Source organism: Mustela putorius, unplaced genomic scaffold, assembly GCF_011764305.1.
Source record: "Mustela putorius furo isolate JIRA1106 unplaced genomic scaffold, ASM1176430v1.1 tig00000166_pilon_pilon_pilon, whole genome shotgun sequence".
NCBI lineage: Eukaryota > Metazoa > Chordata > Mammalia > Carnivora > Mustelidae > Mustela > Mustela putorius.
Window position 1 is genome coordinate 4,345,785 of NW_025421301.1, and position 14,827 is coordinate 4,360,611.

The 14,827-nt window shown below is 39.8% G+C and overlaps 1 long non-coding RNA gene across 4 annotated transcripts in view; it reads right to left on the reverse strand.

Annotated features, from left to right (window-relative positions):
• Positions 1 to 14,827, reverse strand: part of LOC106003837 — an 86,487-nt gene that overhangs the window by 40,713 nt on the left and 30,947 nt on the right. The window lies entirely within an intron of this gene.

A 14,827-nucleotide genomic window follows, 5' to 3' on the forward strand; every position in this document is an offset into this window, starting at 1 on the left:
TGAAAGTGTTTGCCCTTTCAGTCCCTGTAATTGTCTTACCATTCTGGTTAGAAGCAATATAGTAAGAGGAAGTCATATACACCTGGATTTTCCAACTTCACACAGATGGAAAGCAGAAACAGTAACCAAACCCACATCAGTCAGTCTTCAAAGCCCAGACCATCGAACTCTAGAGGATACTGCCTCTCATTGGCTACACTGGGTCTAGTCCAAACCCTGGTGCTTAATATCTGATAGAACAGCCACAGCATCATGAGGCCATGAAACAAAATCAAGAGGAAAGAAGCAAGAATTCCGGAGTATTGGTGATAAAAGCTTTCAGTTACAGGTAACTTGTGTTTTTTCCAGTAATTCTTGTAAAGGTAATAGTTATTCCAAGTTCTTTTTAACGACACTCATCCCATCAGATGCACTTACATCCATCCTGGGGAAAAATGTACACCTTTCAGACATTAACTGTTTCAGAACCTGACACAAAATTTTCACTAAGATTTCACTAATTGGCTCCCAGGGGGCCCAACCATTAACAGGAAGGTTATTTATTTTCTAGGGTCACCTTTGTAACCAAATTCTATTTATATAAGTTTTATTTCTAGCATTAAAAACTTATCTTTCAAAATCAATTTTGTACATGTTCTTTGAGGTATATTAGCAAAATAGAAGAGTGATATTTTTATGCTGAAATTCACTTAACATTTACTATCTATCCCTGATATTGGTTCTTAAGCAGAAGCCTCACTCTCTTTCATGGTCTGGAAATTTCAAAAATCACTTGGAAAAATCAGAAAAATATTCAATGTCATCTACGTATAATCAATAATAATTTTTTTTTCTAAACGCAAGGGTTTCTGTGACTCAAAAATCGGGATTAATTTTCTTGAAGAAAAAATATATGAATTAAATACATATCTTCAGCTGCCCACCTGACTGTGAGAAGTTTTTTGAACATCCATTAAGTGAAGAGATCATAACACATTGAGCATAAGAAGAAAGGACATATTTGCCCCTTGTGAGACTAAGGTGGGGTGGTCATATATTCACTCACTATGAACAAAGAATAACTACTAGGAATAAATAACAAATAGTAAATCCTCTCATAAGAGGCAATAAAGCAACTAATGATCAATCTTTTAATAGGATGGCAACTTAAAGAAGTATTTTAGGTTGTATTTTAGTATTTTAGTTTGGATTATGAATCTCTAGGAAGGCATTACTCAACTGATATTCATATGCCCTTGATATTGATAGGTTATTAAACAAAATAGTTAAGAAAATTAATTATAAATCTAATAATCTACTTTAATATTTAGAATTCATAAGACTGAGTAAATAAGGTAATATGAGAATATAAGAATTAATTCCATAAGTATATAAGCTAAAACAGAGGAAACCCCATTAATAAGAACTACTCTCTTTCCGAGGACTGACCCATAAAAATGCGTCCAAAAATCCCTCTGATTTAGCAAAAATGGGTGAAAAATTCCTAGATAACTTCGGTTTCTGTATGCTTATTTTTCTTGAATGAAAAAAGAAAAACGCATTCCTGATCCTACTGCTCTTGTGTGATCCTTCAGAGAAAAGGTGTTTTTAAACAAATGATCCACAAAGGAAAACCAAGGGAAGTACATATCAATCCCCCAAAAGCAGAACCTTAATAAAATATTTTAGCAGAAAAATTCCTTTAGTGATATTATAGCATAGTGTTGATATCATCAGCCAGTCCTGATAAGCATTCCAACTATAGATCTAAACCAAAATTAAAAATACAGGTAAAAGAATTATTTTACCAAATGAATGAGGGAAACCTGGGCCCAAGTTATACAGCAATCAGAATATGCCTAAAAAAGAAAGTGGTGATCAAGTAAAGTTGGAAAGCAGCTGTGCTCTTGGTCTAAAATCCCTTTCAAAATATAATGTCACCAAACTGACAGAAAATTAGTTTGTTTTTATTCTGTCTTGATTGTACAATTGACAATTCTCACTCTAAATTTAAAATGATTGGAAGCAATCAATGGTAAAGATGACACACTCCTGGACCAAGTCCACATGCACTGTCTAATGCTCCCCAGCTGTGTGACCATGGGCAAGTCCTTTTAATCCTCTAGGTCTTGCCCGACACCATATGTACTCGAGGGCTCTCCCTCCCACCTGCCATGTCCTGCTGTCCATCATTCTGCTGTCAGGATTCTGACAGGCTAATGACCTGAAGATGCTGGCTGACTGTGGTAGGGTGAGTCTGGAAGCTGGGTGGTCACCCAAGAGAGCTCTGGAGGAAAACCATGCTAGATGAGGTCTTTGAAAGTCTTTAGAAAAGACAGCTCATGCGTTTCCAGAGTCATAAATTGTCACACAAAGCCAATGATCTCATTTTAATGATATTTGTTATTGAAAGAAATATGGATAACAACTTGTCTTAAAATCATTTCATGATGTTGTGGTAAATAATATCAAGCCAGCCTGGAGCGCTGGCATTTCACACTGCCTTTAAATATTAACAAACAAACAAAAAAGAGACCTCTTGATCTTCTCTGAATAAAAACAGGTGGAAAGGCAAAATCATTATATCTATGTGAAAAGAAAGAGTACATCTCCATCTCTGTCATGATGTACAATGCCATGTTTGCAAAATTATTTTTATTTTGTATGTACCCTGTAGTGCTCAACATTTTAATTGCTACTTCCTCAATAAAATTATTGGAAATCTTCCATCTTGCCATTAGCACTTGCAAAATAACTGTTAACAATATGTTATCCAGACACAGAAACTTTATAATTAATGTTGGAATAGTCTTCAAAGTTTAGTGACTTAAATATATCCTATAAAAATTACTGGACTTCATTCAATGCTGTTCTGCCGTTTTAAAGTTCAATAAATGTGTTGAGAGGGAGATATTTGGCAACCTAAGTTGGGCAGTCTGGCAGGGAGACCTGAGATGCTGGAAGTTTTGATTTCTGTTGTGTGGTAAATATACCGACCTCCAGAGTTTCAATGTAACCCCTGAACAGCAAAAGGAGATCTGACCAAAAGCAACTCCCAGTGGGAATCTGAACAGTCATTCGGGGCTATATTCCCACCTTGTCAGTTGATGAGGCGCTGGGACAGGTTCCATTTAAGCCATAAAACACAACAGGCCATGTATATATCTGGGTGATTATAGCATAACTCAGATTGTGTTATAAGTCACGAGGCTGAAGGCCAAATGTCTTAACTCCATGAGAAGTGCAATATTGGCCCTGAAATGTAGTGCCTGAAGTGTCTTATTGCTGTCAAGCAATGGAATTTCTACAGTACATTAAGAAAAGGAAAACACTTAGCACAGTGGATTTAAAATAACCATGGCTATGACATCACTGACAGCTAATCAAAACCCTAATTGCAACCAGAGTTCTGAGGCTATTGTATGAAAGGTCTTAACAGACACAGCCATGGATACAAGGAAGAATGATGCCTCGGCCATGGGAAGAACACAGGATCCGGAAGCAAGACTGGACTAGGTTGACAGATTTCACACGATCTCATTCGCAATGAGTTCGTAGCCATCTCGTTAATTCACCTTGAGCAATTAAGCCAAAAAAAAATTTTTTTTAAAGCAAGCGGTACAAACACTTTTTGAATATTTCTCTGTTGCAATCCTCATGTTTGCATAGTTAACTATTTCTTTAAAACACTGAGAGATGAGGCAGCATAAATGGGAACAACAATCCAGGCCAGATACCCTAGAAGAGATGAAAGATTACATGAACTGAGAAGAAGCTGGGGGGTCACACGTAGCTCATGATCTGTGCAAGGAATTTCTAGTGTTGTTCCACTGAAGTTGTCCAAAAGGACTGAAGTCGCTATGTGGTGGTAAGGACCTGGTTCAGATCCTACATCTGAAACTGCCTAACACCGCCAAGTGGAACGCGCATTTCAAGGCCTGGTTATCAGCCTCAATAAAGCTAGCTGTGCCAAAGCATACACCAGGAGAGGCGTGCCCAGAAGGTGCCACAGGGAGGCATGTGACGTCATAAATGAGGGTCAAAAAAGAGCTTGTCTCGGGAGTCAGAGAATTTGTGCTTAATGATTTTCTGGGTCGCTATGGATAAGTATTTAATTTTTGTGGGCTTTAGTTTCCCTCCAGTGGACTCTCTTTGGCCTCTGGTTATAGACATTGCTTCCTCGGGCTCAAAAGGAAGCTACTCTGTCATTTCCTGCAAGTTCACTGACAAAGTCATAAAGAAGCAAAATATACTTAAAGATATGCTGCCTTTGACACATTATGGGAGTTGCGTGTATATTTGTAAATAAAAGCTACATAAGAACTTTGCCACCTGTCGCAGCAAAGATAACTTTATAGATGAGCAATTACTAATGCACTTTTACTAACAATTATCAGAGCAACGAATCTTCATGTCCTGTAGGTAAAAACAAGTAGCAGTTTGTCCCATCAAAGAGTACGCTTAAGTTCTGGAACAATGGCCCCACAAAATCACAGTTATCTCTTCCTTCTGAATTTACTGAAAATTTTTACCTATATTGTGTCTGTCAGCCATGATAATAATAAAAACTGTATGTTATCTGTAACAAAATATTTCTAATAGTTTTGTTCATATATTTTTTTAATCTTTATTTATATCACTCTGGCTTCCTTTGGAACAAAAGAAATGTTAAATGAGTAACCAACTGGCTAACTTAGATATAAGTAAAATTTTAATTTTTTAAAAATATTATACTCTTGGGGCACCTGGGTGGCTCAGTGGGTTAAGCCTCTGCCTTTGGCCCAGGTCATGATCTCAGGATCCTGGGATTGAGCCCTGCATCAGGCTTTCTGCTCGGCAGGGAGCCTGCTTCCCCCTTCTCTCTGCCTGCCTCTCAGCCTACTTATGATGTCTCTCTCTGTGTCAAATAAATAAATAGAATTTTAAAAAACCATATATATATATATATAATACTCTTATTCTTACTAAATAGAGCAAACAATTATTTTATTAGGCCAAAGCTGTATATAGAGATTTTTAAATTTAAAGATTTTTAAAATTTATTTGACAGACAGAGATCAGAAGTAGGCAGAGAGGCAGGCGGGGGCGGGGGAAGCAGGCTCCCCACTGAGCAGAGAGTCCGATGTGGGGCTCCATCCCAGGACCCTGGGATCATGACCTGAGCTGAAGGCAGAGGGTTTAACCCACTGAGCCCCCAGGCGCCATAAGATTTTTAAATTTAGGTTTGTTCAGCCAATCCATTTAAGACGGTTAAGAATCCTGCTGGTTTTAATGGCTTCTGCAGTTAAATATATATTTTAGCTTAAATTAAAGTGGCCTCATTTCTGGGGCCTGGGTGGCCCAGTAGGTTAAGCCTCTGCCTTTGGCTTAGGTCATGATCTCTGGGTCCTGGGATCAAGCCCCGCACTGGGCTCCCTGCTCAGCACACCCCCACCGTCTGCCTCTCTGCCTACCAGTGATCTCTGTCTGTCAAATAAATAAATAAATCTTTAAAAAAAAAAAAAAGTGAGCCTCATTTCTAAATTCTGATTTAGCCAATGATCCTGTAACAGACCTTTCATAAATGATAGTCTTCACAATTATAATAACCTTTCTCTTTGATAAGACAAAGAACTAGATCCCTATATATAGTCAATTAATGACAGGATCTAAAATATTGCCACAATTTCCAAGCTTCTCACTGAATAAGTTTAATAAAAACTTATGGTATCCTGTAAAAATGGAAGTTTTTATACAGAGACATAAGCACTAGTGTCTAATAACCACTTAGTAACACATTAGCCTGAGCCATGAAGAATGATATTCTCTTTTGCTGTACATCCATGCAATAGATTAGTGCAAAACCGCTTCCAAAGTACATGCTGCATATCTTCAATAACTGACGAACACAGTTTCACCTTTGCAATGGCCTACCTGTGAACACGCGTAGGCTTCCACAATGTGGCCAGTTCCCAATCATTCGAACTAATAAATAGCCTAGGTACATTAACTCAACAATACAGCTCTCTTATTTTAGACATTGTCTATAACAGACTTGTTAGAGAGGTGTTGCTGGGTTGTTCGGGATACTTGGCTAAAGGATCCAAAATATGCATATTCTTCTCCAACAATCACTCCTCCTGCTGAGACACGAGTGCTAGCATGCACATATGTAACAGGGAAGCCAAGTGCAAAACGCTAGGAGTGTTGGTTTTCATTAGCTTAGCCAATTACCTCCAGTGCAAAGTGAAGATACACTTAGGTTGGATGGTGTATGCAGCATCCTCTGAGCAACTAAGTAGAGCTTCTTCTTAGCTCCAACCCCCAATCCACATTAGGCTCATAGCATCTTCTGGCCAGTCATCTGGTCCAGAAATCGAAATAATGTCTGACAAGCAGAGGCATGATTTGATGGAGCAACAAAAGAGCATCTGGACTTCTCACTGCAACCAGCAGCACAATGGAGGACCAAAGAAGAGAGCCTATGAGTGTGTGAGCCTGAACACGAGAACTCTGATCATTAGACCACCAGTTACTCACCCCAGACCAAACAATCAGCTGAGCAACTCTTCCTTACTTGGGGAAAGGTGGGGACGAGGCTAAGCAGACAGCCTTATACATTTCTAGGGCTGGAAATGTGTAAGATTCTACTGCTCCTGCTTCCATGTTTCCTCTCTGCCCAATAAACCATCCATCCTACATGTTCATTTATGGTAAATACATATGCTGGGAAATGGGAAAGAACTGGGGGATTCTTTTAAAGTGATATATTAGGTGGGGCTGAAAGGAAGTCTGTTTGCCAAGGATGTCCTCTGAGGAGGAACTTCAAGGATGTCCTCTGAGGAGTAACTTCAAGGATGTCCTCTGAGGAGGAACTTCAAGGAAGAGAATGCAAGGAAGGAGGTAGTTGTGGGGTAGGCAGCAAAGAACTGGGAATTACTGGGCAGGGCATCTCATTGAGGTCTATGGACTATAAAACACTAAGTGGAGAAGACTGCTGATGGCTCATCATTCACAGCAATCTCCTCTCCTCAACAACCCATATCCCCCATGTAGCAAAGAGATAGTGAAAATATCACTTTATACCACATGGGGAAGGGGTGGGGAGTGACAAACCACTTGTCCCACAGACAAAGCCTGTCTGCTGTATAATGGCCAAAATGATGTAACTTAAATTTCTGTCCCCAGATGAGCAAGTCAAATAAGGAAAAGAAGAGAGGCTAAAAAAGATAGAAATTAACTATCAAAGAAGAAAAGAAAAAAAAAATAGCTTAAAACAGCCACTTAGATGTGAACCAACTCTTGAGTAGTTAGCACAACAGACACTGCAATAGATTGAATAGTGTCCCCCTAAAATTCATGTCCACCCAGGGGCACCTGGGTGGCTCAGTGGGTTAAAGCCTCTGCCTTCGGCTCAGGTCATGGTCCCAGGGTCCTAGGATCGAGCCCCACATCGGGCTCTCTGCTCAGCAGGAAGCCTGCTTTCCTTCCTCTCTCTCTGCCTGCCTCTCTGCCTACTTGTGATCTCTCTCTGTCAAATAAATAAATAAAATCTTTAAAAAAAAAATCCATGTCCACCAGAACCCTATGAATATGACCTTATTTGGAAACAGAGTCTTTGCAGATAGAATCAAGGAAGATGAGGTCATAGAGAGTAAGGTGAGCCCATATCCAATGACTGGTGTCCTTATAAAAAGAGGGAAATTTGGACACAGACATACAGAGATGATGGCCACATGAAGACAGAGGCAGAGACTGGATTTAGATAGACACAACCAAGGAAAGGCAAAGATTGCTGGCAACCAGTGGAAGCTAAGAAAAGACAAGGAAGGATGCTCCACTGGAAACTTCAGGGAGAGCATAGTCTTGCTGACACCTTGATTTTGGACTTCAAGCCTCCAAAACTGTGGGATAATAGGGTTTTGTTGTTTTAAGCCACCCAGTTTGGGGTAGCTCTAAGAAACTAATACAAACACTAATGGTACATCACTAGAACTTTTATGTTTGTTAAATCGCTCTTTCTTCACATGACAATTTAGTCCAATCACATTTTAAAAAACAGCCTTTTGCATAGGAAAAAGTACTATTTACCCACTCAGACAAACCATGCACTTGGATTTTTCTTCTCCTCGTGTGAAGTGATTGGTACCAAACATTCCCCCACCTTCCATTGTTCTTGTGATCATCATCATTCACGTGCAAGTTGGAACATCAGGCAATGAGTACAGATTTCAGTCATGCCAAAGAATGCTCCTCTGTGCTATGAGGCTGATGTGGAGATATAATCTGTAACCCAGCTTCATGAAGGCTGTTATCTCTTAAATGACCAAATAAATTAACTGATCTAAGCCACAGTGAGGCTATGAGAATAATCATACAAATTGCAGCATTTCTTTTAAATAGTGCTTTCTTTCCACTGTCATATATTCCATATTTGGGAATTATAAAGTATTTAGGATGAAATAAGCCTTGCTTCCCTAAGTTGCAGTAGTGCCTTTTTATATCTTTAGGAGTTTTTTCCTCTATCTCTTGCTATTGATTAAGAATTCCTTCTCTAAGGGCACCTGGGTGGCTCAGTGGGTTAAGCCTCTGCCTTTGGCTCAGGTCATGATCCCAGGGACCAAGCCCCGCATTGGGCTCTCTGCTCAGCAGGTAGACTGCTTCCCTCTCTTTCTCTGCCTGCCTCCCTGCCCACTTGTGATCGCTGTCTGTCAAATAAATGGATAAAATCTTTAAAAAAAAAAAAAAAAAGAATTCCTTCTCTAAATTAGCTTAATCTGCAGCAAGGGATTAATAAATGGAAGGAATACTAACCTTTGGCCTTACAAATGCACTCAGAAATAATGATCAGAACGATCCTGCTGGGAGTTTTATCAGTCACAGAGATATTGGCAAAGAAGGATTTATCGCATAATGGGTCTAACGGGACCCAAACTTTTGTTGCACTTATACGTTGCCAAGTATCCTGACTCGAGTGGAGCTTTGGGTGGGAAACTCCAACTTTCAGCATTCTTATCTTGGTCCCAATGACTGGGTCCTGAATAAAAACAATAATTACAATGATAATATAATGATAAAGACAGCTAACATTCATCGAGCACTTTGCGCTTTGCCAAGAATTTTACCTACATTACCTCACTTAACTTCTGTGATATAGGTGCTATTATTATCACTGTTTTATAAATGAGGAAATAGATTTAGAGATAAAAAAGGATTGTACCAGTTAAGATCCTTCCAAGCAGGGAAAGATGGCATCCTCAAAAGGGGCGAATAGAGCTTAATAAAGAGGTTACTGACAAAATTGTGAGCAAAGTTAAATAATAGTAAGGGCCTAACCCTATCAGGAAGTTTTTACTACCCCTGGCTGGAATATTACAAGGCCAGCCAGTAGAAACTAAAGCCTTTGATAGAAAGACACAATCATGCTCAATCTGTGACCTGGCAGGCAAGTGGCTGGAAATAAATACCCTGACCTCTCTCCTCCCTCTCTCTGATCTCCTAAAGCATTTTCCTTTGGCTGACCCAAAAGGAAAACCAGAGGGCAAGGGCACTTGGTGATATAGTCCCTAGAGGCCAGCCTCTAGGATACAGAGCAGGGTGGAATGCAGAATAGATTGGAGGGGCAATTGGTGTTTATGCAGCACGGTAACTTATTCAGGACATACAACTACTCATCATTGGGTGAAGGCAAAATGCAAATCTCGGCAAACCTGATGGTACTGGGCCTTTAAGCCCACCTTTGATGGCTCATCAACCACCACTAACGTCTGCTGTAGTTCTGCCGAGGTAAATCAGGACACCATTAGTCCTGCGATCCTGCTGAGCCCCATCCCTTCTTTATCTTGCCTGCCACTTGAGCTACTTCAAACCCAAACAGCTAGTGTCTCCCCAAACTCTTAATGCTCTGATTCATCAGCCACCCCCTTGATGACTGCTGGAAGTTTGCTTTGTGGTACAGATTCCCCAAGGTAGGAACAAAAATGCACTGTTCAAACCTACTACTGTTGGGAGCATGACTGGCTGATGCCCTTCCTTCCACTGTTGGCTCTTTGGGCTGTTTTTACACACTTCCCATGGGTTCCTCCCTGATGATGACTGAACACAGTGGGGGTACTCAAGCAAGCCCAACCCAGAAAGAGGTAGGGATTCCCCACGGGTGATGTTGCTTGAGGACTCCTCATTAGCTTCATTAGTTCAAGACTACTCTTTTCCAGTCCAATTTTCTTCTCTCTTTTCCTTCTTTCATTCCATAGATGTCAGACTTGCATGTGGTCTGAAGCCTCTCTCCACCTTCTCCAGTTTCTCCCAATCAATCTCTTGCATGTCTAATTCCATCCTGGCATCTGCTTTCAATAGGCATGAACTAATGTAAATGGTATTGGGGGGGGTCTGAGAAAACAGGTGGTGAGATGAGAACAGGAGCCTGGCTTAATTCATCACCTGGGGGCAAAGAGGATGCCATCCTTTTCTTTTTTTAATGTAAATTTCAGTTTGATACTGGTTTCTAGAGTAGAATTCAGTGACTCATCACTTATATGCAATACCCTGTGCTCATCACAACAAATGCCCTCTTTAATAAATAGGGAACAGATAGTCCCTGAACCAGTTAGCAGCTCAACTAGTGGTTTCCCAGATAACTAGTGGTTATCTGGGAAAATGAGTGGAAGTAAACACCCTGCAGAGGAAACAATCCAGGCGTTTGAAAGACGTGAGGTAGCAGTAACTACAAGAATTACGGAGGTGATCACTTACTGCTAGGTTGTTTTGATGTCCTAGAGAGGGATGATGAGAAACTGGGATCCATTAGAAGACAGTTAAAAGTCAAGTATGAGAGCCAGAACATATCTCTGGTAGCTTACCAAGAGGCCCTTATTTCCCGGAGTGGAAGAGCAGACACAGCTGAGCAGCATCCTGGAGCTCTGATAATTGAGTATCAGAATTTCGGAGATGGCTTGAATGCTTACCCGGGACACGTCTGTTATGCTAATGACCGTGCTTGGGAAAAACTGAGACCCTGAAATATAGGTTAGAGCCATCTGGATGGATGCATCTGAGGATACTGCCTCTGCAGCGCCCTCTTGAGACTGTTGGAACTGTGTGTCTTCTCATTTTGGGGAAGTAAGCATGCTAGAATGAATATATCAGAAGGCCAGAAGACAGTATTCTAGAGAACATATCATTTACTAAGGCCATTGAAAACGTGTGCTTGAAGGGGCATGACCATTACTAGGAATTCATGGTAGCTCTCCTCTGTATGCTGCGGCTGATTGAAGAAGAGGTAATCACAGAACTGAGCTCATTATTTATGGGAGATAATGGAGCTTTAAAGTACTGGAGGCTAGGTATTTAACCATCAAAAACCAAAATGTTAAAATTACCACAATGAAGATTCCAAATAGCCAAAGCAATATTGAAAAAGAAGAACAAAGCAGGAGGTGTCAAAATCCCAGATTTCAAGACATACTACAAAGGTATAATAAACAAGACAGCATAGTACTGGTACAAAAACAGACACATCGATCAATAGAACACAATAGAGAGCCCAGAAATAAACCCATGCATATATGGTCAATCAATTATGACAAAGGAGGCAAGAATATACAATGGAGGAAAGACAGTCTTTTCAATAAATGATTCTGGGAAACAGGACAGCTATATGTAAAAGAATGAAACTAGACCACTTTTTTACACCATATACAAAAATAAACTCAAAATGGATTGATTAAAGACCTAAATGAGAGGGGCGCCTGGGTGGCTCAGTGGGTTAAGCTGCTGCCTTCGGCTCAGGTCATGATCTCGAAGTCCTGGGATCGAGTCCCGCATAGGGCTCTCTGCTCAGCAGGGAGCCTGCTTCCCTCTCTCTCTCTCTGCCTGCCTCTCCATCTTCTTGTGATTTCTCTCTGTCAAATAAAATAAATAAAAAAATTTAAAAAAGACCTAAATGAGAGACCTGGAGCCATAAAATTCTTAGAAGAAAACATAGACAGAAAACATAGACAGGCTCTGACATTAGCCTGAGCAATGTCTTTCTAGATATGTCTCCTGAGGCAAGGGAAACAAAAGCAAAAATAAACATCGGGACTACATCAAAATAAAAAAGCTTTTGCATAGTGAAGGAAATCATCAACAAAACAAAAAGGCAACCTACTGAACGGGGAAACATATTTGCAAACAATATATCTGATAAGGCTTAATATCCAAAAAATAAAAAGAACTTATATAACTCAACACCAAAAATAAATAAATAAATAAATAAATAATCTAAAAATTTTCTTCAAAGAAGACATATAAACACATGAAAAGATGCTCAACATCACTAACACTCAGGAAAATGCAAATCAAAACTACATGAGCTATCACCTTATACCTGTGAGAATGGCTAGAAACAGGAAGACAAGAAATAACAAGTACTGACAAGGTCAAAAAGAAAAAGGAAGTCTTATGCACTGCTGGTGGGACTGTAAATTGGTACAACTACTGTGGAAAACTGTGTGGAGTTTCCTTAAAAAATTAAAGACAGAAACACTATATGATCCAGTAATTCCACTACTGGGTATTTACCAAAAGAAAACAAAAACACTAATTCAAAATGAAATGCATACCATAACGTTTACTGCAGCATTATTTAGCCAAGATGATGAAGCAAGCCAAGTGTTCATTGACATGAATGGATAAAGAAGATGTGGTATATATATTCGATGGACTATTATTCAGCCATTAAAAAGATGAGATCACTGCCATTTGTGGCAACATGGATGGACCTAGAGGGTATTATGCTAAGTGAAATAGGTCAGATACCATATGATTTCACTTATATTTGAAATCTAAAAAAAAACAAGAAACCAAATAAAAAAAAAAGAAACAGACCCATAAATACAAAGAACAAACTGATGATTGCCAAAGGGGAGGAGGAGTGAAGGTGATGGGCAGAATGGGTTAAGGGAACTGGGAGATACAGGCTTCCGGGTATGAATGAGTAAGTCATGACATAAAAGGTACAGCATAGGGAATACAGTCAATGGTATTGTAAGAGCATTCTGTGGTAACAGATCAGCAGTAATACTTAGAGTGAGCATATTATCACATATAGAGTCTTCAAATCACCACATTGTACCCCTGAAATTAATGTAACATTAGGTGTCAACTACACTTCACTAAAAAAAAAAAAAAAAAAAAAAGTTGCCATAATGATAATGACATGCAAGACTAAAGGAGTTTCCATGGGGTCTTGATCTATATGGAGATGGTTAATGGCACCCCTAGGGACAAAATGGACCAGTAGTCAACATGGGTGGTGCCTAACTTCTACAATCAGGAAGAAAAGCTACAATTCCTTGCTCAGTTTTCAGATCCAGAATCCCATGACCTGAACATGCCCCTACAAGGAAGAACACTGTAACACTCTGAAAAGTACATATGTAATGATTTTCCCCAGTTCTTCCCCAATGGGATCTATGGTCATATACTTGGATGACTGAGTACACAGAGGAGAGGGAAATAGCAACTTATCAAGGCTACTGGATTCAGAGTCTCAAGTGACACTGAGTCCCGGAGACTCAGAACATCATCATGGTCCCCATGTTAGATGCCAGGTAATAAATGCTATGTGATGGCCGAAGTCTGACTTTCAAGATCCATGGACCCACCAAGTAGCCATTTCCTCAGTTCCCTACCTTATCTTTGGAATTGACACATTAGGGAGTTTGAGTAATCCCCATGTTGGGTTCTTGGCTTTTGGAACAAGTGCTATCATCGTGGAGAAAACCAAATGGAAACCTTTGAAACTGCTCTTGTTTCGTGGACCAAGATAGTAAATCAAAAACAGTATCACATACCAGCCCGGATGGTGAAAATTAGTACCATCCCTAAAACCTAAAAGACGCAGGGATGGTGGTTTCAGTTATATCTCTCTTTAATTCAGCACTCTGGCCCCTGCAGAAACCAGATGGGGCCTACCAAGCTTTAGGCATCTTTATCTAAAAACAGAGCACAAGTTATTTTGTGGTAATGATTATTGGACACTCAAATTTCATTATTTGTACTCTGATTTATCATTCAAGTTATGAATACCTGTAGATCACACCAGATTAGAACTTAAGAGGGACGGATATGGCTATGAATTTAAACAAAGAAGATACTATGTCTTCTGAGCATATTATAATCACCCTAACTGGGCTCCGGCAACAATAAACTCCATGACATTTTCAAAAAAGGCACATTGCTGCTTGGTGCTTAATTGCTCCCAGTTTTTCTACATGGACTAGTCTTCTCCCTTATATTTGGCTAGCTATAGTACAGCATCAAATTTAAGACAAATTAAGAGCCACCTTTTCCAAGAAGTCTCCCTGAAACCCCATCTGCACACCAGGCTTGTTTAGAGGGCCTTTCTTGGTGCTCCAATAACATCTACAGTTTTCTGTTTGCCGATAATATCCTGCCTTATTTAGAACTGCCTGTTAATACATCTGTCTCCTCACTGAACTGTGAGCAGCTTGAGGACAGGGACTGTATCTCATTCATCTTTGAGATGGTTCAGAATAGCACCTGGCACATGGTTGCCAGCCCATAAATACTTATTTAATGAAAGAATAAATGGCTAAATAAATTTAAATATTCTGGTTGGATGTTGGGTTTTCTACTAGCTTTCCCGAATGCAGCCCTTTATGAGTGAGTTCTGCCAGAATACATTAGACTGCTTCATGAATGTGCATGCAGACAAATATCCAATTCATTCTTTTAAACTGGAACAATACTGCTCCAGATCACCCAGCAAGGACCCAGGTCTGTGATCAGAGCTCCACAATAAGATTGAAACATTAGCCTTCTGTCGCTCGGGGTAGAATTCTTGCACACATCATCTCCACAGAAG